This window comes from Falco peregrinus, chromosome 3 (genome assembly GCF_023634155.1).
Source record: "Falco peregrinus isolate bFalPer1 chromosome 3, bFalPer1.pri, whole genome shotgun sequence".
NCBI lineage: Eukaryota > Metazoa > Chordata > Aves > Falconiformes > Falconidae > Falco > Falco peregrinus.
In genome coordinates, this window is record NC_073723.1 from 44,794,946 (window position 1) to 44,821,081 (window position 26,136).

Here is a 26,136-nt window from a genome sequence, read left to right on the forward strand (position 1 = left end):
AAGTAGCCGTGTTTTAAAATGCACCCATGTCCAATTTATAAACAGCCAGTGCTCTGGAGGCATCTCCTAAGTGACTTTATGGAGGCAGGGAATACTATGCTATCCAAGGCTCACAGGAAACCCTGCCATATCTGTAACTAATATAAATCAGAGAAGCTCTGATGAAATCTATGGAGCTACACTAATTTACACAGGATGAAAACCGTGCTCAACTGTTCCCAGATAAACAAAGGCAAGCAATTCCCCATTTGCCTCCACAAAGGCAGATGCTCTACCTCCTTACCTGCTCCATTTGCTTTAATGAGGTGTTCACAGCAAAGCTTAAATGGTACCATTTAGACGTCAACATTAAGCATGGAGATGTTTTAAGAGTAGCACTTAAGGAAATTAAATGCGTAATCTGAGCTAATGCAAATGTTAAATAAACTTAAAATGGACAAAGTAAAATTCTCTAAATGCCTCTGAATGAAGACATTTTAAGTTGTCTGTTATGGCATAATCTTGGTATGCTGAAAATTTATCTATTCAGATTTTTAACAAGAAAACAGATGATTAAGAAGACTATGTCTGTGCCATGATGATGTTGCAACATGTGAAAGGTGTGGAAATACTGAATGTTATGGAAATGCAACTTTTGGGGAGGGACTGTGGCTGTACTGTGTGTGCAAGGAGACAGGTGCTCTATTTTGTGCCCATTTCATTCCCTCTGTCCCCATACATTACAAACCTAAGTAGCAGAGATGTGATTTGACAGATTTACTCGTGATGTATGTGGCATCTTTAACTACGCTGGAATTATTCTAGATTTACTTCTGTGTGGAACCAGAATTGGGACTAGCTAATTTAGCTTAGCATGCTGTTATGAAATACAAAGTGAAAATGTCATCATTTGTGTTTCTTCTTATACTGAGAAGCTGCTGGAGGCCTTGTAGGGATGGAAGTGTTGGTAGTAACAACATAACGCTGTATATATCCATGTGTGTATTTATATATATTATTTTCAATATATTGGTTTTAAAACTGTTGTTAGGAACTGATAAGACATACCTCTGGTTACTGGCTAATCATGTGGTTACTAGCTAATCATGTTTATGAGACCCAACTTCTGATTTTTTGTGTGTGTATATACATATATTAACACGAGGACAACGTCAGAGCCTTTGCTAGACTCAGTAAAGCCCTGTATTCATGGGGAAAGCAATACCACAGATTAAAAAAAAAATCTGATTTAAAATCATTTTCAGACCTTTCTACTACTCTTAGGTTAAAAAAAAAGAAAAAGCAATGAATAAATTAGTAGCTACATCTTTGTTCCAACAACCTAATTTCAATAGTATCCTAATAAAAGGACAAAGGTCACAGATTAAAGTATAGTAATGGAAATGCAAAATCTATATCTTCTTATAGGTATAGGACTCTGTTTTAAAAGATATTACTACTTGTAATGATTATCATTTGAGTCTAGTGTCACTAATAAGAAAATAGTTCTTTTTCATTCTGATTCAAGAACCAATATTTACAAGTGTGCGTGTATACAAGTACAAATAAACAGTTAACAACTTCACTGAGAATATCTGCATGGAGTTCTGGGTCAGCCAAAATACTGTTTGTCTAATGCTCTTATCAAGACACCTGCTAAAATTTAATTTTTTTTTTCTCTTTCTCTTAGTAGGGGGCAAGTAATAGACCCAGGATGTGGATAGAATAGGAAAATAGGAGTATTATTTTCCTGGTTTCTGTCAATATGTTAAAACGCATCAAATTTATTATTCATAAAATGTCAAAAGTATCCACAATGCTTTGCCTAAAATCACAGAGAAGAATGCAGCTCAGACCTACCAAAGTGTGAGATGCAGAGTCCTATATCCTAAATAAACAATCCTGTTATACACGGTGAGAGACCCCAAAGTGGCTTCTGCATCAATAAGTGCAGAAACTTAATCTCTCCCTCCACAGAGAGCAGATAGAATAATTTCCTATAGCTTGAATGTAAACAGTTCTCTTCCTTATGCCTACTGTCCCTCAAAGTCAGAGGCAAAAACGTGTGGAGGAGGCTGGCACAAATACCAGATGCATTAAACTTTTGTCTGTAGTATCTTATGTGTGGTTATTTAAAGGGGGATAAATAATAGTGACTTCCCATAGCACAAAAATAACTGACATTCCCTCTACCTAATGTGATAGTACATAACATGGAAAAAAAATATTGTTTAACTTCTGCCATTTCCTAACAAAATGCGTAACATGCAGTTTGCGGTGCCAAGGCAGTGCTGTAGGACTCTCTCTCACCAGAGCAGAACAGTGATAAACACCTGAAGCATGCTAAAGATCTGCGTTCAGGGGATCTGTTCTGTATTGCGCATCAGGTGACAGATCTGGGGGACATGAGAACATGCGTCGGTGGGAGGAATCTTTTCGTCTTCACCTGGGAACGCAAATGCTTGCAATCCTGCTCTATCAGCTGTCAGCTGTCTTGCTGCGGGTTGGAGGACAGCAGAGAGAAGCGCAGCCTCTGGCCTTCCACATTCTTTTCTGACTCGTGAGGTGTTGTGATGTCTTGTGGCCACTTCTGGTTCTCTGCCCTCACTCTCCCTCACTGAGGTTATGAGTTTGAGAGCAGAGATACATGAACTATGGTGTTTGGGTACCATTAGTGGCACACAGGATGCTTCAAAGCCATACAAAGTGGAGGTGCACAATGTCTGCAGGACTTTTCTTTGTCCACCTTTGTTCTTGCACTCTCAAGTCTCCTCTGTCACTAACAGGACTGACCCCTTAGTCTGAAGTGCTGCCTTTGCAAAGCACCTTCTCGTTTGTCCTGACATGTTTCGAGAGGAAGGGTGGGCAGAACCTCTCCAGCTTCTGGAGGCCAAGGTGGAGAACGGCAGTCAGCAAGGAGCAGGAAGGGTCTGTTTCTCCTCCTGGCTACAAGACTGCTTTGCCCGTGTGGAACTGCCTTGCTGGTGACAAGAAAGGACCCCTGACCAACTTAGAGATTAGAGGTGGAAACCATAAATCAGGCTTATACAACCTTTTCCTAAGAATGAGATGTTTTGGAGCAAGTGGCTGCTCTAAACGGATGTGTGTTGATGGCAGGGCGCAATGCTGGGATGAGGCATATGCTGTGCTGACGTTCAGGTGATGTTTGTGTTAGCCTGTGTCTTTACTGGTCTCTCATGAGCCAGCCAAACTACTTTATGAGACACAGCTATAATTTGGCCTCCTCTGCCCACCTAAATGTACCTCTGGCTAAATACGTTCCGGAGATCACAGAAAGTCACAAATTTACATGGTAGAAGCTGGATCTGTCTTTCTTGTTTTCAAGACAAGAATCTGGATCTTTCATGATTTTCAAATCATGAAAATCTTTCATGATTTTCAAAGCTAAGCAGATTTGGGCCTCATGAATGTTGGAATGCATAAAAAAATTGATTTTTCTCATAGTACAAGCTGTAGCCAACTATTTTCTACAATATATCAGTAGGTATATCTTTGTAATCTTTAGAGAGTAGTATTTTGTATGGTGATACTTAATCTGAAAACACATAGAGCTCTTTAGGCTCCACACAGAGGGCCTGGCCCTTCAAACAAAACTATTAAAGAGAGGTTTCCAAAGCATTTATTCTGGGTTTACATTAGGGAAGGGGAGATGATTTGGATATTTTGTTCACAAAAGTGGTACATACTGCATAAATTCAAACTCCTTCAAGAGCAAGAGGAGCGCGTTGTGTTCATTTACCATTTCTTCCCACAAAGGTACCTCAGGTTGGAGGATTTCTCATGTCGGTGCAGAAGATGCAAATCTGAGTGCGTACACATGTGCCTGTGTGCACATTTTAAAGAAAAGCTGGATTTTTCCATAGAAACTCCTGTAGTAAACTAGTGCAATGCTCTGTGCCCTGCTTGGCCTCATCCTTCTGTGCTATCACAGAACTCAGAGATTGAAAACAACCTGCACATCTTTTTTGGTGTATTCTCTCTCGGTGTTCTGTTCTTTGCACTGTACTGCTCAGGTTTTCCAATTTGTTTTTAAATAGCTTGTAGATATGGCTTCTCCTTCTTCCCTTGGGATACTATTCCACAATCTAATGGTTCTCAAAATTAGAATTTTTCCTCCATCCCAGGTGTAAGACTTTGTTTATAAAGCTGTGAATTCACACAGTAATGCGCATGGTGCAGATGTTTCACATGGGGACATTTATGTGAAGTGCTTCCATTGAAAAATGGGGATAAAACCAAAAAACCTTATTAAGTGAATTTACAATATATGATGTGTAAACATGCTTTTATTTTGCAATTTCACTACAAAATTAGCGATACATACAACTGTAATACTGTACTGCTGCATAAAAATTAATTACCAAGAATTGTATTTTTCCAAAGCTTAGGATCACAGCAAATTAACTAAAATGCTTCATACAAAAGGAATTTCATAATAAGTTTTCACAAAATATATGTATAGTACATTTCAACCTTTTTAAATTTTTGACTGTAACATGAGCTTTTTTTCTTTTTCTGCATTTTTAATAAGGTAGCAATTGAGATCTATCAAGTCCATAGCATATATCACTGTTTTTATTCAAGAATTCTTGTGAAAATAAAGCACTTCCTTTATTCACAAAAATCATAATTGCAACATACATAAAACCTGTCAAAGCTCCAATTTCCAATATTCTAATGAATATCAAAAGAATCCAGCATTTCTGACTTTGACAAATTGCAAATGAGGTTTTATTCATTAAGAGGGCTGCTAATGTTTATTTAAATGCAATTTACTGTTGCATTATTGATTAGCTACTGCAAAATTATCTTACAAGGAGCACGTGTAGCAAGAAGATTTCAGGTTGAGAAAGGATTTATCTAGGGAAGGCCTGTAGGCTTGATTTAGGCCCCAGGACATGAGAGTTTTAATTTATCTGGAAAGAAAGGCCTGGTGGAAGGTTTGCTTTGTTTGCATTTAGACAGCAGATGAAAGGGGTTTTGATGTTGAGCTGGGAGAAAATGGCTGCCACTCTTGTTATTCACAGAGAGAATTGAGCAAAAGAAAAAATCTATTATAGGGGGCAAGATAAAAAAGCTGCCCCCCCCCCCCCCCCCCCCCCCCGCCCCCCATATTCAGCATCAGGCTATATGTGGCTTGTTATTCTCCAAAGAAGAAATAATAAAAAAAAATGTTGCTTGTTATCTAAAATCTCTTTTAAAAAATCCATGTTGCATTTATTACTGAACCCTTACTTCTTCTTTCAGTGCCATAAAACTCAAGCAAGGTTGCTGTATCTGACCTGAGAGTACAAATTAAATTTGGGCCTATATATTTTAATGAAACACGAATGTATAATGTTTTCAGTGTTACCCAATGTAAACACTTTCTGGCAATGACTCATGGAACTAATTGATAACAGCTCAAAGTGCTGGAGAGTGAAACAGAACCTCTTTAGCTTCTACCTTAAGGAAGGAGGCATCTGTAGTACTTACTTGTTTTAGCACTGTTTTTGTCTACCAGAATCAATTAGTCATGTAAACCACGAGCGTGAATCCTATCCTTCCTGAGGGGTATGGCTGCAAGATTAAATAGGACTCAAGAAAATGCATATCAGTGATAGAGATTTAAGAAATTAAGGGTAGTTATCCTATCAATCTAATAAACAGAAGCCTGTGAACACAAACAATGCCACTGGATCAAGTGGAATCCAGTGAAAGCCACCATCTAGTCCTGGAATAAATTATTTTAAATTTCCATCTTGGAGAAAATGTGTTCAACAGAACAATGTGATACTTCAAAAGACATAGTTCAGGTACACAGTATCAGGACCTGAATGTCCTTTTCTGGACTCATTACAACCTGACAGGGCTTTTCATTTCAAATGACAATCAGGAAACTTGGAAAGCTCTCAGCCAATTGCAAGGAGGAAGAATGATCCTACTGAAATTAAATCTGAAACTCAAATATTACACCAAGACCTTTCAACTTGCTCATTATTCCATTAAACCAACTGTAAAGGCACCATTCTTCATCTGAAATTAGTTTAGAAAAACTTTCATTGTGTGACTTGGTCCACAAATGAGAGTGACAAGAGCAGAATGATATTTTCCTTCAGGGTTTATACCTTTAGTGACTCTGATGATGATGACTAAGTATCAGTTCTGACAAGCTGAAGGTTAATTACTTACTCTGTGTTTCAGGTCTGTCAGGGCAGAATATCAGCATCGATTTATTTACCAAAAGTCAGAAGTATTTGGTATTTACTTTGGGCATAGAGAACTGTTGTTCTAAAGACCTGTTGTCTGTTTTCTGCTGGTCTGCTTCCCATTTCTGCCTCATTTAAACGTCCCTCTTTTCCTTAACTTTCAAGGATCTCTTGGTATTTTTCCTCTTCACTTTTGGTTCTTGGCAAACAGTATGATAATTTGCATCACATCAGTGAGGATCATGAGCAATTAGAAGGTTGAGACAGAAAGCAAAGTAGATGGTGCAATTTTGAGATGGATGAATGCATGCATGGTGGTCCATCAGAAAATACAGAAAACCTTAAATCACATTGTTAATGAAAAAGTCTTAAAAAATCAGGTAGGTGACAAAAGTCTTTCCCCATGAATGTGACATATTTGGATTATTAACTTCAAATGGTGAGGAGAACAGGTTAGGTGGTGTTAATGCTACAAAAAAGAAAAGGATGTTTGAAATACTGCAAGTGAAGCTTTGCTTGGTAAACTAGGCATGGCCTCAGGCTTTTCCAATTTCTAATTATTTTGCAGACCACAGTTAAAAGGGAAACAAAAAGTTATAGGAAAAGGAGTCTACTTACATCACAATCCTTTACAGACCTCTGGAGCCTTCCTTAGAAGCAGTGCTCACATCTTTTTTCTGACCCTGTCCTTCATGTGTCCCCATATCCCTCTAGCTCCTCTCTTTACCCAGCACTTAGGTTTCCTGTCATTCTTTTGTGGTTCTTCTTTCTACTCCTCTCAGACATCTTCTCCCTTCCTGATACATGTGTTTAGTTTGACTTTATTTGGGTGCAGTTAATTAAGCCTGGATTTCACCTGGGTCTCATTGCAAACAGACATCAGAATTCTACTACTGTTGTATGACTAAAGCCACTTAAATATGGATGCAGTGTCCTATTTCCTTCTTGTAGACTCTAGTATCCTGTTCTTGTTTGTTTACTCAGACTAAATATAGAGCTGCTCTTCTGTTTCCAGAAAAAAATTCCTTTGCATACATTATCTATCTATAAATCCTCTTTGCTGTGTAAAAACCTACAGCTACAGTTGGAGTCAAGTTATGCTGAGATCCCTGATCAAAACATGCATACTTCAATAGAAACATCACTCATTGGGAATTTGTTCTGATGTTGTTTGTGACAAACATTTAAGCACTGGGGTTTTTTCTGTATATCTGACTTTATTTTAGAATCCAAATGTCCAGTTAGTTACTTGTATATTTAATCCATTAATAATAATACTGAAAAATGCCTTCTATCTAACTACTAGGTCGTAACATTTTTATTCTTTTCTTTTCTTTGACGTTCTCAGTATCCCCAGCCTTTAATAGGAATGTTCTTCTATTTCTTTACAAGGTTGATGACTATCCCAGTAGGTATTTAAGTCCAGGGCTCGAAAACAGATCTTATTTCTTAACTTTTTTCTCCAGCATCTTTGTTCCAAAGACAAAGGAGAACTTCTCTAATGTCATCTTCTGAGCAAAAAGGAGTGTCAAACAAAACAACATTCTGTGAAAAATCAAGAAGAAGCTAGACATCCATATAAGACCTTGGGGAAAAATTTTACTTGTGTATGTTGAGTCTCAGTACTTTGCTCTACTTTGAGTAATTTACCTTGAGGATTTGACAAAATAGGCATATAAAAAACTTGGTAGAAGGAATGTAAAAAGAAAGACTCTGCAATACAAAGGCATAGAAATGTAGGAAAAACAATTGTATTGATGGAGCATTGGTCCTGTGCACAAAGGGCAGCCTAGAGTCATATCAGATAAATAAGCAAACTACAGTCACCAGCTAATGCAGGACACCTATGCTACACCTACAGAGGAAAAGTATGGTATTAAGACTATACTATCTGTCGTGGGATGACCCTGGCTGGATGACAGGTGCTCACCAAAGCTGCTTTATCACCCCGCTCTTCAGCTGGATAGGGGAGAGAAAATAGCGAAAAGCTCATAGGTTGAGATAAACACAGGGAGACCATTCAGCATTACCATCACGGACAGAACAGACTCGACTTGGGGGAATTTAATTTAATTTATTACCAATCAATTCAGAGTGGGATAATGAGAAAATAAGAACTAAATCTTAAAAAGCACACACTCACCCCCCCCACCCCCCCTACTTCTCAGGCTTAACTTACTCCCAAATTCTCTGCTTCCCCCTCCCCACCAGAGGGAGGGCTCCTCACACTCGGGCCCTGCTCCAGCGTGGGGTCCCTGCCACGGACACGGCCCTCCATGGACTTCTCCAACGCGAGCCCTTCCCAGGGCAGCAGCCCTTCCCAGCCTGCCCCAGCCGGGTCCCCCCCCGGGCGCAGCCCCTCAGGCACAGCGGCTCCAGCGCGGGTCCCCGCGGGGGCACAGGCCCGGCCAGCAAACCTGCTCCCGCCTGGGCTCCTCTGCACGGGGCCACAGGCCCTGCCAGGAGCTGCTCCAGCGCCGGCTGCCCGCGGGGCACAGCCCCCTCGGGGCATCGCCCTGCCCCGGCCTGGGGTCCCCGTGGGCTGCAGGTGGGGATCTGCTCCACCACGGCCCTCCACGGGCTGAGGGGCACAGCCTGCCTCGCCAGGGGCTTCACCGCGGGCTGCCGGGGAACCTCTGCTCTGGGGCCTGGGGCACCTCCTGCCTCCCTCTGCGCTGGCCTGGGGGTGCAGAGTGGTTGTTCTCACATAGCCTCACTCTTCTCGCCAGCTGCAACTGCTGTTGTGCAGGGTTTTTTTGCCTTCTTCAATACGCTGTCCCAGAGGCCCCGCCGCTCAGTCTTGGCCAGCGGCGGGTCTCTCTTGGAGCCAGCTGGCATGGGCTCCATCCAACATAGGGGAAGCTTCTAGCAGCTTCTCACAGAAGCCACCCCTGTAACCCCACCACTACCAAAACTTTGCTGTGCAAACCCAACATACTATCAAGTGTGTGTTCTGGATTTACTCTCAGGTGTGAAGGGAACCAGAGAGGCTCTGAGGGTAGAGGCATGAACTCTGGTACTGTTTATTTTCAAAAGGAGGGATTATGAAGAAATGGTGATGCTTATTGAAAATAAATTTAAGAGGGATGTAAAAGGTAAAACATTGTTAAAATGCTTGTGAATAGGACACAGATAGTTTAAAGATACTGTCATGGGTTTATCACATATATGCTAACTATCACAACAGACTCTGGAAAGACAAGCTCCTCACCCCCCCCCACCCCCCCCTCCCCGACCGAATGATATGAAGGACATTATTAAATGTATAAATTCTGACTTCCAAATTGTAGTTCCGTTGAAGTGACAAAAACAGAAAAAAAAAGAAAAGAAGAGAAAAGCTTTGGCAAGTAGGTGTTAAACACAGTAAGGCAAGCCAAAAAGGGTTCTGAAGAGCAGGTTGTTAAAGGCGTAAGAACTAAAAATGAATTCTCTTCAAACACATCAGAGGCAGGACTTGTAAGATAGTCTGTAGGGCCAATAGATGATGGATATAGTAAAGGAAAGCTCAAAAGAAATAAAGCCATGTAGAGAAGCAAAATGAATTCTGTGCTTCTTTGTTCACTAGGAAGGAGGGAGAGAGGAGAGGGGTACCAAAACCTTTGTTTACAGGAGAAATACTGGGGAAGAGGCAACATGACTTTTAAAGAACAGTTGCCTCTCTCAAATCTGTTCCAGTTTCTCAAAGGAGTTACTGGATTTGTAGGCAAAGCTGATCTGATGGAAAGAGTCTGCACAGAAGTCTCCAGGTGCTTCATCAAAGGCTCCTAAAAAACCCAGGCTATCATGCTTTAATGGCCAGATAATCATACCTGAAAGTCCAAAGGTAGGCATGGGGCATTTGAAAATGGGGCATTTGAAAAAAATATTTGCTTTTTTAATTTTTTTTAAATTTTTTTTGTACATGCATTTCTTGCAGCTCATTTCATTAGGAGGAGAACATGGTTTTGGCTCTATAGAAAGTATGGGTTGTTGTATTTAGGAATCCAGCCTAATGCTGGACTGACTGTTTTGCCACTTGATGTCAGAACAGGCTGCCCAGGGACATGGTAGAATCACCATCCCTGGAAGTGTTCAAAAAATGCATAGATGTAGTTCTTAGAGGTATGGTTTAGTGGTGGACTTGGCAGTCCTGGGTTAACAGTTGAACTTGATGATCTTAAAGGTCTTTTCTAACCTAAGTAATTCTATGATTCTATGTCCATATAGGTACACTGACACATTTGACTACAGCCAGCTGCACTAAGTGCAGAAAATAACATCTCCCTTTTGCAGTGTATATATAGAGGTGAGGAACAAACCACTTAATTTTTAGTCTTTACACTTCACTTGATCTGGTGGCAGAAGAGTAGATTACCACTGAATTTAAATATTGTTTATCAGTGTACATTTGTTAATTATAGTGAAGCTCTAGACAAGAAATCTCAACTTCATTGTACTAGCCACTCTATAAAAACTCATAGCAAAGACACAAACACTGTGGATGCAGGAGCAAAGACAGAGAAATGCACAATATACAGGTATAAAGACTGGATGAAATAATCATAAGGTCTAAGAAAAGAATACTATTCCCTGCTATTAATAGTAGCAGTACTTAGAACAGTGACAACATCAACAAATCCTGTCTGGCCTGGCAAAATCTAGTCTGCCAGACTCCCCCACAATCCACACCTCAGGTATTCTTCCATAACACTGTTGTTATTGAGAAGGTTTTACTATTCTGAGGCAAAAGAAAGTAAATTTCAGTGTGCAATCTGATTTCTCAATTCCATTTTCTACTTTTTGCCTGAAAAATGCAGGTTTTTATCACAATAACAAATTAGCCTCTGAAGAGGCTAGGTCGGCCTGAAAGCTTTCTCATTTGATACTGCTGCTGTCATTTTTGAAATGACAAATAACATTTGAAGTTATGGATGTTTATTAATAGAATCCAGAAACTGCAGAGCCTGTATATTTCCAAGTTTTATAAAAAGCCTTTCTATAAAGCCATCCACACAACCAGTTATTTGTGTTGAAAAGCACCCTACGTGAAAACACTGGCTTTAATGTCAAGGCCAGGAATAGCAAAGTTTTGCTAGGTTGTCTGTTTCAAATTCTAGTGTAAATTTGGTGACTTCACTGAAATTATACTAGGGATCACTCCAGGCTCTCCTAGGCAGCAGGTACTCTATAAATTTTATGTTATAGCAAACCAAATTCTGTATCAGAAAGAGCATCACGTCAAGAACATCTCTCTCTTTTATGGAGTCTTTTTTTTTCACAGCCTCTGTAAGATTTGTCTGAGCCTACCAATAAAATAGCAGTAGTTTTGTTTATTTGTTGGTAGTTTTATTAAAAAAAATAAAAAATTAAGAAATTAAGGAACAAAATTCCAATAGTTTGTTGCAACAGTGGCTGAGAAGTGAGAGATGTACTTTGGTGTCCTGTCAGGTAGTCAGGGACAGCCATGTGTGTGTTAAATGCAGTGAAGCTTGCTGGGTCTTCAGGAGTTTCTAAATACCTGTCTGAAAGATGTTGAGGGCAAAATAAAGGAACCGCAAATCGTAGCTGCAAAACTATTTCATTGGTGGTTGTTTTGTATTCTTCCATTTTTTCTTTTCGATTTCAAGGTGTTAATTTTACATGTGCTGAGTATCTTTTAAAGAAACATGGTGATTCCTGCCAAAGAGCTGAATGGCTACCATTTTGCCAGAAAGACCTCTGCCTGCCCCCAGGACTGACACACTGTCCCGCCTGTCTTTGCAGAACTAATTACTTGGAGGAATTAAATTACAGTAACAAATCGGCACCTCATTGTGATTGGAATCTGTTTGAAACAGGCCTTTTTGTGACTCTTTGTAGTTTGTAATTCCTTTTAAAACGGCCTATTGAGGAGATCTCAGTAAGATTCATGCTGGTGGGACAAAATCTGTGGCACACTGCCATTTTATCTTAAATTGCTCTGGAGAATGGTTGCTCTACTTTGAAAACAGATTCTAAAAACAGCCCAGAAGGGGGTTGATGGCTCAGTTTTTATTGATTCAGTCCTGTCATCATGCTCAAGTATAAAGATGACTTTTCTACTTGCAAGCCTTGCAGACTCCCCCAAGCATCTGAAAGTCAACCTGGCTTCTCTCTTTTGCAGAGTCTGTTAAAAAACCTGGCCTGTTTTTGCCTCTGCTGCTCCATTGACTAAGTGCATCTCTGAGAGAAAGGTAGGATTGCAAGGTAACTGCTGCCATGACCCTGCCTTTTTGTCTATCTTTGCCTCTAGGAGACTCAAGGATATTTTTTCATAGATGGAACAAAGTTCTGAGATATTATTAAGAAAACCACAAACAGTGATTCCATTAGAAAATGCCTATTGATTGAACCCCTATTGATTCTCAGAGCAGTATGACAGATTTGATTCTGCTTTCCACCACAGAAAGTTTCCCAGGTTCAAGATGAAACCTGGTCAGAACAAGGGAAAGAATCTGACTCTGCAATTCACTGTTAATGACATTTGTGTTAGATAAACAAAGGGAACTGCATGTTGTCTCAGAACACTGCACTGCCTATAGCTCTATGAAAAAGTAGGAATTACAGGTCTAAATGCTTCAATTTTTAGCCTAACACAATGTAGCATCTCCAGTGTTAAATGATTCTATCTGCATGGAGGATCTGTTATTTTGGTAGCAATTCATCTATGATCAAAAAAGATAGATACCAAATTAAGGACTATCTCATCCTTGGCAAAATAAATATTTCACCTTCCACATGCAAGGATGAAAGAGAGGAAATACAAAGCTTTATTGCATGAGATAATCCAAAGCTCATCTGCCTCTGAGATACTGGTCTTACAGCTTGCTATATGGCTGTGTGTTGTTACAAGCCTGGACTAAATTTGTTCACGTCACCTACTTCAGCAAGCACCTGTCAGACAGGGTCCCTTAATAAAATGACTGTAATTCTCCTGCTCTGATTCCCCACATATTGTCATTTGCTCCCTAAATGACTCCACTGGAACCACTACTCCTGGAACAAGATGATAATTCTGGGTTAACAGAGGTAGCCCTAACGAAGACGTTAAATACAAAATGAAAGGGCAGAAATACAGTTCCTCAAAAACCTGACTATGGATTTATGGCTTACCAGTTTAAGGGAGTGTGATAGGTATGGTGCAGTCTTGCTTTAGTAGTTGACAGAGAAATTTCCTAGGAAAACTGGAGGACCTCCAGTTCTGATGGCAATGTTTGGAAACTGGGCAATTCAAATAATTGGTCAGAGCCTTGCACTGTCATCAGATTCCTGGTTGAAATCTTCATCCTAATATTGACACTATATGTCCTTTCATAAATTGTTTACCTTCCATGTGACTTAGTTCAGCCTCCATCCAAAAGCCATAGCAGCCACTTGGTCTGGGTTTCTCCTGAATCTCTCATCAAATGTTATAGTCTTAATATATACAATTTTTGAGAAGCGAGATAAGTCTGAATTATCTCTGAAATGCTTTCAGGTGGCAGGTTCTAGAGGTTCTTCTATGAAAAAGATAACCGAGGTTTTTAATCACTGGTTGATATTAATGTTTCTTCTCAGTTCATTTTAGTACTTTGGTGTAACAGAAGAGTGGGAAACAGCATGTAAACACTGTTTGTAGCAGGATCTAAGTTTGGAATTGTGAAGAGAGAGAAATAACAAGCAAAATGTGTGGCTGAAGTTAAGAACACAAGCAGGAAATAGCAAATGGACATAAAATTAGGAAATCTATAAGCTCAACAGCTGAAGAAAGCAGCCCATTAAATGAGATGAGAGGACCCAGAAAACTGGAAAGAAGCTGGAAGATAAAAGTAGGTAGGACATTAGTCATAAAAAACAACCAAAATTTTTGGTTTCTGATGCCATTAATTTCCAGGTTAAAATGCAAAATGGTAGATTTGTTATGTGGAAACTGCATTCCAATCCAGGAAAACCAAAGAAGGAAACCCACTGCCATGGCTTCTACATTGCATAGGAGGTTAAGGATGGGGGAAACACATCAGGATTGCTTGAAGTGGCACCTGACAGAGCAGGAGCTACCACACTGTGTAGGATGCAGATTCTATGCAGCCCAGATTGCCTGGCAGGGAGCTGCAGTGGCCAAGTCACCACCATAAAGTCGTGTAAGCGCTGCTCAAAGAATTGCTACTTTGCTCCTGTGGACCTCAGGTCTCCCAGCTCCCAGTCTGTCTCCCTCACTTTAAAGTTCAAGCACCTCAGGGGAGAGGCCTCACTCCCAGGGTCTAAATGTACCTTCTCCTGAATTTCATGAGTAGTCATATATATAGGTGGACCGCCTTACCCAAAGGTAAACTGTGACTGACTTCTACCAAACATGATGAGAAACACTTCTGGAATAAACCAAACTAGAGCTAGTAAAGCAGTAGAGGCAGCTTTATCGGAAGAATAGATCTCAGTGATCTCTCTCATTTTTTTCCCATCTGCCATTAGTAATGAGAAACAGAGGTATAATGAACATTGCTTTCTGCAACAAAAGTGTTAATTACTCCTCCTCTCCCACAGAGTTAGCAAAATGTCATTGATGACTGGTTTGCAAATTCTATAAAATATGCTCTCATCCAATTTTACCATTAAAAAAAATCAAACCATTATGTGGTTTAAATTATATATATCTTTCAGATCACTCTAATTTTTCCTCCTAGGTACAGATGGATTGTTTTTACCTTAGCATGACTGAAAACAGCAATGAATAATAAGTTAGTTTTATCATGCCATTTAGTATGGAGATAAGAGAAACTGGCTTATTGCTAACAGAGATTTTTGTAGTTAAGTACAAGAAATTGTCATTTAGAGTGCCTGATGAAAAACTGGAAACTTCAATCTACAAAAATATTATCAAATAATAATAAATACATGATCAGGAGGTATAGTTTAGAACTATAGTCAGGCAGTTATAAAGGAGGCATTGCTTTTTTATTAGCATTTAATTGAACTATATGTATTAAGAGCATTACATTAAATAAAAAAAAAAAGTAATCCTTAGCAAGAAGAAAAAAAATCAAACATCAATTTTGCAACTCTATGTTTCCACTTGGAAGACAAGACCAGCAAAAAGAATGAATGGAATGATATACATTATACTGCATAATAGCATTCATTACTGCATCAATTTTTTCAGTTTCTTGTTTTGTAAAACACAACTGACTAAATGTAACTGCAATGTAAGAGATCTTTAGAAAAGCTTAGAGAAGATTTTGAAGTGGTTGCAAAGCAAAAAGAACTGATAATGCTTTCATACTAGATTAACAAATCTATTGTTTATTACCTCAATGATATGGCATGCTGCGAGGTGCCTATGCTCATGCAGTAATGATTAGCTAGTTGGCTAACTTCCAGCCAGTGGGGTTATTAACACTATATTGTGAAGCCTCAATGTAAGGTTGATTTTCTTGTACTGTATATTGCATGCAGAAAACTTGTTTTAATCAATATAAATTATCCCCCTAACAATAAGACACAGTGGGGGTGAACAGAAAAGGCTGGAAATGAGGTGTTAGTGCAAAAAAAGCAGAAGAATAAAGAAAGTAACATGTTCTGTCTCTAATTAATGTTGAAGCAAAGTCTTTGAAAGGCAGAAGTCTAGTGGCTAAAACAGAAGACTGACAAACCAATAGCCTATGCTTTGTTAAGAAGCAGGGTCGGGGTGTAACCTGAGGCAAATCAAGTTTTTCTCATTGTGCTTCAAGTTTTACCTGAAAAATAAGGATGGCATCTCTATCCTATTAAAGAATCATTAATATAATAGATGGTTGGCTGAGAAAGCTTGATATTGGACAATAGATGATTTGCAGAATTTAAGATAAGATATTGAAATAATATGAACACATATAGATGAACATGTATAGATATCTTACTGATATTGTGGTTACCTTAGCTGGTTTTTATGTCCCTTATTCTTGAAGTAATAGCCTTAGGCATGTACTTCTTGAACTGCTCACCAGGCCATAAGTCTCACTGCTAAGTAGTGTCAATGCTGTATCTGACACTATTAGCTAGCTTAGGAATTGAAGAAAAGCATGTAGAGTTCAAATGGACTATTGGTGCTTGTAGTCCACCAAGCTTTGGACCAATAAAAAATGGTTCTGTTTATTTGAACCCATGCTGTTTCTGCTAAGGCTGTGTATCGGAAATCAGAAAAAAGGAAAACTAGTCAGCTTGATGGGTCAAGCCAGAAGAACTGTGCATAACTACTGACTTTATATTCACCTTTATGGACTATCAGGTATCCAATTCTGATGTCAGCCAGCATGTCTGTAAGACAGATGTGATATATACCTCACAGGTATGCTTGTGGGCTGGAAGTCTTTAGAGTGGTAATTGGGTTAATGAAAAGTGCTATGCAAAATGTTTCCTTGAATAGACACAGAACCAGTGACCAAAGAGGTCCTGGCTTGAACCAGACTTCCATGTGGTTGGAAGACTCCTCAATACATTTTGCTTTTGGTTTGTTTTTGTTTGTATACAGCTATAAACTCTAAAAGACTTCTGTGAGCTCTTAGCACTGAACAGGTAAATTGAGACTGGTGGCCCACTTGGGTTGGAAACCTTTTCCACACATGCTTAGCACTAAGCATATGAATGGAATGATTGACATCTACGTGACTACGTAAATATTTTTAAATACTTAAGTAAAGCATGTGCTACCCACAGGCTTAAGATTTGATTTTACTAAGCAGCTTGCACACATTGCAGCCTTAAACAGAATAATAATTCTACCCTTGTTGGGCAAAATATTTCAGTACATGCTTAATTTTAAGTTGGACACATAGACCCACTGCGATCCGTGGGACCACTCGTGCGCTTGTGCCTGAAGCTAAGCATATGCTTAATGAACCGCTAAAGTCGGGCCTGACAATAAACAAGGCTGCTGGTATCCTGAAGGTCCATCTGTTTCTCTGGTATCTAAACCTTGATGGAAGTGGTTTAAGCTGACATGTTTTACTTCTCAGTTGGAGTGGTCTGAGGGCAGTTATAGCCCGCATTACCATCTGTCTGGGTTTTCCTAGATATACTCTTTTTTTCTGTCTACCATTTTGGTCTGGAGAGAAGATATTTAATTTTTGTAAATCCTAGGCAGAAATATGGCAACCCTAGGGTCAGCAGCTCAGTTGAGAAGCCATGACTTGGTGTCAACAAGTTTTAATTTTGTGTCTACAGTTACTCTTGAAAAACTATTTCTAAATACTTTAAACTGTATAAAACACACACAAAAGTGTCTTTTCAGAACTGCAGCCTCTTCCACTCTGTATAGCCTTAATTGAATCAAAGAAAACTTTTTCTAGATCATGTTGTTTACAAGGTGTTGCAATACTTGTGTTTGGTTTCCAGGTTCCAATAGTAAGGATACGAATGTTATGAAATACTTACATTTAAGCAAAAAACCACTTAGAACAATTTTTTTCCCACCTGAAAATATGGAGGAACACCAACAGTCAGAAAGTAGTTCTTAAAAATATAATCAGCTCTGCTGAGCAAATAACAAAGGCTTTGTTAGTCCGCCACACAGCAGCGTTTACACAACCCTAAAGCTGAATCACTAGTGGAGCAAATAACTTTGAAAATTATGGTTTGCTTCTTTACACTTTTCACACCATGTAGGTAATATGTGGCTGGTGTATGAAGTTGGATATAAGTGAAATAGCTTCCAGGAACATACATTCACTTTGTCATATACATACAATATATGGAATGAAATATGAGATATGAAATGAAAAAAATGGGGAAGAAAATAATTAGAAGAAATATAATTGAGGGAATGAACAGAGAAGAAAAGTGGATTTACAACTAGAAGAATTTAGAGAACAGAGATTTGAGAAAAGAAAATGGAATGATTAAAAACTAACCATAAAATAGTTATTAGAAATATGTGAGATGAAGTCAAAGCTTAGCATAAGGAACAAGTAGGCACGATTTCTAAAATGTGACAGATAATAAGAGAAAAAATTACAAGAAAACCCAAAGGAAATGAAAAAATAGAGATATGGTAAAAATCTAAATAAAAAGTTTAAAAATTTGTAGCAAATACTTAGCTATTAGCAATTATTTAATATTTTTCTCAATTTAAAGGACTATCAACAGAAGTTGTAAATTCTTGGGGAATATTCTGCCTTGTTTTATACTATAATAATGAAGGGCATATACTTAAGGTGATTATGTCTCTAATTGAATTGGATTATTCCTGAGTTAAACTTCAGTTCCTCTTGGTTAGCCCTGTGATACCCTACTTGTTTTATTGTACTCATAAGATGATAAAAAAAGGAAAGGTCAATAAACACAAAACAGAACCGTGGAATTAGTGAAGACTGCAGAAAAGTGTCAATTTCTAGATGCTGAAAACAGCCAACTAACGGAAGAATTTACCATGGGAGCTAGCAGATTCTCCATAATTTGAAATGTTGCAATTGGATGGATGCTTTTCTGAACTGCATCATTTATTCACAAATTATGTGTCTGATGAAGAAGTTGTTAAGACTTTTTTCTCTGTGGGAAGATTGGCAACACAACTATTGTGAAGTATTCTGTTGCTGCTCCTTCAGAATAGCTCCTTGCGTTGACACACTGTTGCAGTGATACTGTTTGCGTGTCAGGATAGAGTGACTAAGTAGGCGAGAGCTCCTGTAAAATAGCTAAGTCCCCAGTGGCTATGCATGCTTGTTTCTATTGCTAGGCAAAGCTTAGCTAGGACATCCCACATTTCTTGTGATAGCGAATGGTATCAGTGGTGCCTATCTCCAACAGCATGAGAAGAAACACCTCAGTTATCTCCAACTGTATTTTTTAAATAATTTTTATCTACCTGGAAACTATTCAGATACCAAGAGGGGGACATAAAGCTTTCCTTGCCTCTGAAATGCTTAATTTGCAGATTGCTGGAAGTGAGAGTGGGAACATATTACTGCATGCTCTGTTCTTAATGCCTTTCCCCTGTGTTTGTTACTGGACACTGATGAATCTTTTACCTGAGCCAGCACAGTAACTCTTATGCCCTTTGCTCTTAGTTACCATGGTTTAGCTACCCCTAGCACAGCTAGCGTTACTAGTGGTTACTTCCTACCTGATAGCCTGTGGATCAGTTTTGTTTCAGTCACATATTACATCTAACACACAATTCCTCCATGCTTCAGATACCCTGAACAACATCTGGAAGTTGTTCACCATAAACATGAATTTAAAATGGCAATGAGATCCTGTTATCCTTGTTTCTTTGTCCTTCTCTTTCGAGATCTTCTGGAGGTGACAACTAAAGTCCTGCCATGTGTATTAGAATCTCTCCACATATCAAAATATTTTCATTTATACAGGTGGTTTGGTAATGACCGAATTACGCTTTGTTGTCAGCTTCTGATAATATTGGCTTATATATTTTTCTGCCATGTTAAGAAGACTGCCTGCCTTAAATGTTGGGTATTCTTGACTTCAGTAAAAAAAGCAAAATAAACAGCTAAAGCTTTTCTCCACCCTCCTCCCCTAAATATCACAGCAAAATTGAACCCTGTATGAAAGAGAAACCATAGAACTCTCTTCTGCCACTTCTCTTGGAACAACCCCAGGCAACAGTACATACTGGGGGCCACCCCTCTGCAAGTTTTGTGGAAAAGGCCCTGGAGGTCCTGGTGGACACCAAGTTGAATGTGAGCCAGCAATGCACCCACACCTCAGTGTGTAGCAAAAATGGTTAGTGGTGTCCCGGGCTACATTAGGAGAAGTATTGTCAGCAGGCTGAGGGATGTGATTCTTCTGTTCAGTCATCTTCACGTGGATTAGGATTAAAACAACAATAACAGAAAGACATTTTGTTGCTGACTGAATTTTGAGGAATTTGTTCAGGTTTTGCATGTGACACCACTGAAGGTTTTTCAGTAAACTGGAGGAGGCAAGGGGAAAATGAGAGTAGGTAAATGTAGCGGTATTATACAAAAGCTTAATTATGGTCCCCCATATCAGCAGTTTCTGTTAATTTTAGAGGGGTTTTTTTGTGTTGGATTCCAGCTCTCACATTTCGGGGTTGTCCGGTTAATGGGTTTGGAACCTTTCCAGAGTACTCCCCCGCTCCCCACACACTGCAGTTGAGCCTCTTTGTTCTGCAGAAGTGACCCATCCCAAGAGGTGGGCAGTGATAGTTGTAGGCCTCCCCAGGTAAGGGAGATACATCCCCTCTAGGTTAAATGCCAACCCTCTCCCCACAAGCAGCCCATTCTACAATGAGCTATCTCACCTGATAGAACCAGATTATCACCATGTAATTCCTCCCACTTTGCTGTTTACTCCCTCCAAACATTACACTCGCAGATGGTGAGCATCTCTCCTTCCCCTTTCCAATCATCATTTGGCCATGCCACAGCACACATAGTTAGTTCTTTTTAATCTTTCCCCATAATTAAATGAAAAACCAATTTAAAAGGAGCTGTAATAAAGTCACTTCTCCTGAAATTAAATATAAAAATAGTTGCTTCTTTTTATGTATTTTAAGCTATTAATAGGGAATATGGCCATTTCAGTAAGGACTTCAAACAAATGTGCCTTTGAGCAGTGGTGCCATTGCTGCTGGGGAGGAAGAGATCTGTTCTGCCTGCTGACACTGGGTTTTCTCTTTCATGGCCATTTTTCGTACCTGCAAAACAGTTTGTGGATTCTTTAAACAGAGAAGTGGGGGGAGGAGGGAAAGAGGGTTGATAGGTCTACATTAGCTCATTAAAAACTAAAAAACCATTTCTATTTTACATAATTTAACATGGCAAACTATTAAAAAAAAATAAGGTGAAAACTGCAACCCCTAGGCATGCGTTTAAAACATCCTCATTTAGATGCTAATTTTGATTCCTAGTGTATGGCTGGTTAAAAAAAAAGCCATTAACAAAGGGGCAGATTACTTAAAAGGCATTATTAGGCAAATATGTATGAGTTTTCTGATACCAAGTGGCCCTTTTATGACTGAATACAGCTGCTAAGTAGAGTGACATGGAGATATTTGTTTTAAAAGGAAAGAAAAAACCACCAGATTTTTTAAAAAATACAAACAAACCCCCCAATAATTATATAGAGTGTAAATCACACAGGTAAAAAAAAAAAAAGCTTTAAAAGGCAAGTAATACTTTCTCCTTTAAATATTTAGAAAATGTGTGGCTCTGCAGGTGATGTATATTACCAGCTGAATTCTAGGATGTACATAACATTCAGGTAATAGTGAAACAAATGTTAAAATGTTGCTATTTAATTCTAATCATATATCCTGGTTTTTATGTTAGTAAAATAGCATTGACAGAAAAGTGAAATGGGGAAAATAGCAAGCAACACGAGAAGAAAGTGCATTCTTTCCAGCTGAGACTGAACTCATGACTGGCAAAAATAAGGTTATAATGATATTAAAATGAAAACTGTTCAGACAGAAGAGATATAAGTAAATGTACTGTGCTGTATAAATTAAATGAGTAATAGAGGACGGGCAGATGGTTGCTTAACTGCATCACAGTAAAAGAACAGTGAATAGGTCTTCACTGAGAGCTCTCTTTCTGAACCTGAATAAAATATTCCTTAACAGTGGAAAGGCTAAGGGAATTTCTAAATCTGAGAAGAAGAAATGAATTTGAAAAGCAGAGCTAATCTTGACTCTGTCTTGGTTGTCAGGGTGTTTGAATAATTTTTGTGTTCTCTGTAAATTATCCAGTTAAGAATAAGGTGCTTAAGCCAGAAACAACTGATCATTCAGTTCATTGCAGCCCTCAGCAGGCACAGAGCATTTCTGCTCTGGAGAGTCCACAGTGTTCTTCACAAGTCCTTCTCTTGGTAACCACAGGGCAGTTTGGATTTGTTAGCATTAACATGTTTAGACTATATAATGAGAAGTATTAGAAATTAGAGCAGCTCTTTCCCTCCCTCCCTCAGATCTTCCCTTTTACGTGCAACATTAAAACTTGTTAGAGCAGATTCTACTTAAAGCACAGTTCAAGGAATTACACCAGTGTAAAACCGGTGGAGAGAACTCGTCTCAGCAGCACATCTTGTTAGCTGAAGCAGGAGAGAGAGAAAATTAATCGTTTGTTATGAGAATGGGATATTAGATGAATGTATAAGAACAATGGGATATCTATCTTCATGTATTAGTTGAGCTTTTGTATTTCTTTTCATTAATAAAAGGGTTGGAAGAAAAATACAAAGATTTAGCGACTCATGTTGCAATTCTTGAAGATGCATCCAGGCAATCAGTATCAGTAGAGCTACATACATCATCATATTTCAATTGCTTTAGTATTGCCTGGCAGTTTAAGTAAACAGGTAAATGAAGAGTGACCATAGAAGTCTTATCTGATGTTAGTCCCAAAATAGCCGTTTGACTCAAAACAATTATTTTATTAAGTGTTTCGTATTTGATATTTTTAAAGCTTAGCACCATTGAGTATCTCTGAATTATTATATACGCTTACTTCTACCTTCATTTCATTATTTTAAGATAAAGCAAAATAAATTGAGATTTCAAGAAAATAAAAAGTAGACTGGCCTAAACCAAGGATAATTCATGATTATCCATCCCAATAATGCTGCTTTGTGCACTTGCCAAATGAAATTGAAAAGTGAGTTAAAAGCAAATGTAAAGCTTTTTCCTAGCACAGCTGTAATGTGGATGTGGAAATGATTTGGCAATATCCCACACAGCTGAATCCTGACATGGGATGGAGTTGAGGTGAGGATGGAAGAGCTTATACTACCATTTTTAGTGTAGGTGTATATTAGTTTTCTGTTACAGTCAATTAATTGCCAGGTAGCTAGACCTTTGTTAGTTGTATATAAAAGTTATGGTGGCTATATTGTAATTGAATGTAACTTATTCCCAGAGAAGTTTATAGAAGAAATGTTTATTCTAACTTTCAAATGTGCTAATTATTTCAAGTTAATCAATTGTAGTGCAGAGGAATCCTTATGAAACAGAGGATGTTCTGCTTCAGGTATTTAGTAAACCTGAAAAAGCTATTTGAAGTGTACTGCTAAGGAAGCAGAAAGACGGTGTGTTTGTCTACCAAAAGGAATGAAAGAGTTGCCCGTATGCACTACTCCTAGGCAAATGCAGGGTGTGACACTTGAAAAGTGAAAGATGGTAAATGAATGTCACCTGTGGAATATAGAACGGAAGTGAAAATCACAGTTTAGTGAAGAAGAACCAGTGGGAGTGTGCAACAGGGAAACAAGCAGGATGAACAGAACTAAACCAGATGTATGAAGAGAGATTTAACTTTAAATGGAGGAAAATCTGACTTTGCATCATAATGTCTGGAGAGAAATGAGTAAGGGGCTGTAACTGTCTCCTGTATTTCTGTGAAGTTATTTCTAATATCCCACTGTATGGGAACGGGTAATCAGTGTTTCAGACAGTCAGACAATCACAATGTTCAGTGTGGAGGATGGAGGAGAGTTTGATACTGCAATTAAAAGAAGAAAGGCCATTTAGTAATGGAATATTCCATGCAAATTTCTTTCAGTCTTTGGGTTTTGAGCACTGTTCAGACAGGGACAGACTAAAAAAACCCAACCCCCCCAAAAGATACATTTCTGTTTGGTGGGAATCTGTAAAGAAGAACATGCTGAATCTATGGCTGCTACAGATGGGCAGCTCATTTGGCTTCTATAATTTGTGTGAGAGCTAGAGAAAAACATCAAGCATCAAATTGAAGATGCTAAGTATATGCTGGTTTAAGAATACTGTAAAGGAGCATGTGCTTGCCATCCCAGCCATCTAAGATTTACCAATGGTCATAATATGAGTTAAAATGGCACTGTCCTCTTTCCTTTTTTTTTTTTTTTTTTTTTTAGCTCTTTATTTACATATGCAAGTACCTATTCTGTTGCAGGACAATGGGAAGGTTCAGGAATAAGCCAAGAGTCAAGCTTCTTTTTGTAGGTCCTTCTCCTTTCCTAACAAGGGAATTAGATGTGGTGGTTGTGATTTCATGGCCTCCAGCATGTGGTTTAGAAGGTGAGATGAGTTGCTGAAGGTGAGATGAGGGGGGTTGCTGTTTTGTTTCTTTTTTCTTTGGAGGTTTTTGTTTTGGAGTGCTTTCTATATAGATATTTTTCAGTGATAGATATTGTTCAGCTAGGATTTCTTTTATTTCCTGGTTGATGTGACATTACCAAAAACCCACAGGCTTCTACAGCATGGACAAAAAATGTGTATTTTCTATGCCTGAGGTTTGAGCGACAAGGGTAAAAGAAGCAACAACTTGGCTGAGACACTACCAAATAAAGATGAATTAAACAAGAGGAGTGAAAATTGAATTTTATCAAAGCTGCCATTTCTGGCAAGTGTTTACTGCACCAGTTTACGATGAAATATTTAATAATTCTGCTTCCTTTCAGACTGCAGTTTTTATTTCACCTCTCAAATAAGGGGCAAGTCCTGGACAGGAGGTCATTAATTTTCCCCTTCAGTCACCACCTCCTTAGAGCCACTAGAGTTAATAGGGCTGCATATTAATCAGGGCCTTGAGTCCTCTTTGTAGGAGAAAGGCAGGAAGGAGGGGGTCTCTGAATTTACGCCATTAACTTTAGGTGACAAATAAAGGCTGTTCTTCCTGCTGGGCTGTCACTTAGGATGCCTGGTTACAGCTGCACAGCTGATATGTTGTGTTTTTATGTGGTGGTAAAGACGAAGAAGGGTTAAGGCAGGAGGCACTGTGCACAGTGCAGAGCTGAATGCAAGGAATATGTTCCTTGCCTGGAACCAGTCTGAAAATGTCATTTATTCACATTGTGCAATAAACTGCTCTCACATGGGCATCTCAGAAGCACAACCAGAAGCACCTCTGTGCTTGAAACAAAGGATGTGTTTCAAGTGTGGATAATTTATATTTCAAAATCCCTATAATAGTTACAGAGATTCACCTGCTGTCCCCCAAAGGTCAAAGCATCGTTTAAAACTAAAGGATAGAACTAAACCGTGCCACAGAGGGCTGGGCCAGGACTGTGATGCTCCTTGGAGATGCTCCTGAGAGGCTGTTGTCACCGCTTTCCCTGCCATGATGGTCCTACGGGCTGCATGGAGTGAGCAGGAGCGCAGCAATAGTTTGTCCTTGGTTTTGTCCTTTTGAATTTGACTGACACACCCACTGTCGTGATAAGGGCACATGTGCAAGTAGAAATGACAGGTGAAAGGTAAGGTTTGGGAAACTGCCTGCAGAGAGCTGACTGCTACCTCCTCGCACTTTCCTTGCTTTAAAGAACCAAATATTAAACTAGCTATTGAAGTGGTGGCTTTGAATTCTCATGTCAAAGGGCCTCACATTTTTTCTAGAACTGGAGAGAATGAAAGCAATTGAACATAGCTGAGCTGGGGAATGTGCCTTAAAGAAGGTAGACAGTTGGTAATGACCAAAAACAATGCTGCTGGTATAGTCACAACACAGCCAGCCTGGCTGAAAAAACTAATGATATTTTTCATTTTAAACACATGAATAATGCTGCTCACTTCACTCCCAACTGTACTCGGTGCTGCTTGTGCTAAGGTTAGGTAAAACTTAATTGGGGCTACTCTTACAGGAGATACGAACCCTTAATTAGGAAAAAAACAGAGAAAAATTCACAGTGTCCTTACTGAAGTGCAAGATGAAATCCTTTTACATTACTAATTTATTTACTTTTAATTATTTTTCCTCAATAGTTGCCTGAAGGGAAAGTCAGAACCCTCTCACTTTGGAAACTGAAAGCCATGTTGCTAGTATGTTAATAAAACTGTGATTAACAGTGCTGCTAACAATAACATAATCATAAGAGTATTTTCCTATTTTCTATTTTGCAAATTCCCATAAATTTCTAAGGTTTTCATTTTTTAATGAAGATATAATTTTAAAATCGATTTTATGCAGTTAGGTACCTCTAATTTTATTTTCTGCTCCCTAAAATGGAAGAGAAAGGAATGTCAGCTTTCACAGAAGTAGTGGGATAA